We start from the raw sequence: 2243 nt of genomic DNA on the forward strand, positions 1-2243 counted from the left end.
ATGTATATATTATTTGTGATGGTGCCGAAGATCTGTAGTGGGGATACTGACCAAGTTTGGGTTGACTTCTCCAGACTTAGAGATTAGCTGTGGTTAAATAAATATATTGCTGTGCTGTTTTCTTTGCATGCTCACCTTATTCAAGAGCATAAAGATACTTTTCATAATTCATTTCTCAAGAGTTCAGGTGAATGAAAGACCTTGCCTTGTCCTCTGATCAAATGCTTCATGTTCTGAACGAGAAGAGCTAATTCCCTGTCTTTTCACTAAGGTGGATGACAGGTGAAGGGTTGCACAGTGCAGGAAAACACCTCATCCTCTTCTGTGCTCCTGTGTGTCCTGTTGGTAAGGAGGAGATTAAGGAGACAGTTGAATACATGACATCCTACTGATGGGCAGATGAGAATGGCACAGTACTCATCCCATATTCTCACCTTGTAGGGAAGAGGACACCGTATATCAAGCATGGCCACCCTACCTATTTGGAAATGCTGAGCAACCAGGGCTGTGGGAAGAAGACTTTTGGCATCAGAAAGGTAGGTGAAGCCCAGTTCCTGTGATTGACTCACCTGAGTGGTTCTGTAGATGACACAGAACTGAATCTCAGTAGTCCTGAACGTGCAGGAACTGAGAAGGAGGGCTCTTTGACCAGAGAGCCACATCTGTGGGGACAGAGTGGGGAGGGAATGCTGTCTTCATGCCTCTAGATCCAAAAGCACCAGAAAACTCATAAAATTAACATAATTGGGTCTTTCTACCACACTGGAGTGAAGAAAGAGGGCACAAACGTATCGCAGCTCTGTGGATGGGCCACATCTGCCCTCCCTCGAGGTAGCAGTGTTCTGCCAGGATGTAAGTAGTATGTCAGCTTGATCACACACAGAGCATCTCTGTGAATCAACTATCACAATTTAACCAACATAATATATACTGAGAGACGGCATGTCCTACTACAGGGGACTCAACAGAATGTGGCATAGTTAAATACTTAGCCTTCAAATCCAGGGCTTGAGAGCTTGCTGGCAAGTCACAAATTAGACTCTAAGCAAGAAAGTGTCACTTTTGTGCAAATACAGGTAATTGAGCTGATAACAAAGACTCATGGCTTTCTTTCACTTTAAAAAATATATTTACTGAGCTGAAAATCAAATAGTTTTAGCTTACCACAGGTGGAGCCTGTATTTGAACAAGAAACTGTAAGGCTCTGAATTGTTTTTGTTAATAAAAGGCTCACAGCCCTTTCCCTGCATTTCTTTTGAGATTCAGGAGCTTGTGACATGTGGCCTTTTGACTCTACATATTTTTTTTAAGTTATCCTTCTTTAATCATAAAGTCAGCATGTAAACAATTGCTCCACTGGTAGTGTATCCTATTCTTACGTGTTTATGTGTCCTGTGTGTCTACACAGGTACAAGTCTGTTAGTAAAGCTGAGAGATTTCAAATAGAAAAGAGTGTCATCCCTTCTAGCCCTGCTACTTAGAGTTGTTGACATGCACTCCTGTCAGTGTGTGACATTTATGCAAATATTGTGTATGAATGAGAGACACTCACATATTCATAAATTCTCTTCAGTTTGAACTGAGCAGTAATAAAGCCATTTTTGAAAGTGGTTCAATAGCAAAGAAGATGAATGCAACTCAATATTAAAATTTGATGGAGCTGGGCAGTGGTGGCACACGCCTTTAATCCCAGAACTTGGGAGGCAGGCAGGTGGATTTCTGAGTTTGAGGCCAGCCTAGTCTACAGAGTGAGTTCCAGGACAGCCAGGGCTACACAGAGAAACCCTGTCTCAAAAAAAAAAAATGATGGAGTCTTTGTGTTCAGACATTTGCTCAAATATTCTTCTGCCTATTTCTGGGAAGGTGTCTTAACACAAGGTTAAGATTTAACTTAGTAAACTCTGTGCAAGCAGATTACTCTCCTCATTGAGTGAGCCTCATCTAATTAGCTGAAGGGTTTAGCCAAACAAGACTGACTCCCCCGAGTTAGGACATCCTATGGACCTGTCTTTCAACCTTTCTTGAGTCTTCTGAGTCTTCTGCTAATGGTATAAGATTTTTGCATTTAAGTATCTGTAATTATCATGTATATGGGGATCCATGCCACCTCTCCTGCCACTCTGTTGATTTCGTTTCTTTGCAGTATTTATTGATATAGACTATGTCTTGAATATAACACTCTCTTTACACATCGATAGACTCCTTTTTCCATCACTTTAGGTAAAAAGCAGAAAAGATGTGCA

The sequence above is a fragment of the Grammomys surdaster genome, unplaced genomic scaffold, assembly GCF_004785775.1.
Source record: "Grammomys surdaster isolate TR1022 unplaced genomic scaffold, NIH_TR_1.0 126219, whole genome shotgun sequence".
Classification (NCBI taxonomy): domain Eukaryota; kingdom Metazoa; phylum Chordata; class Mammalia; order Rodentia; family Muridae; genus Grammomys; species Grammomys surdaster.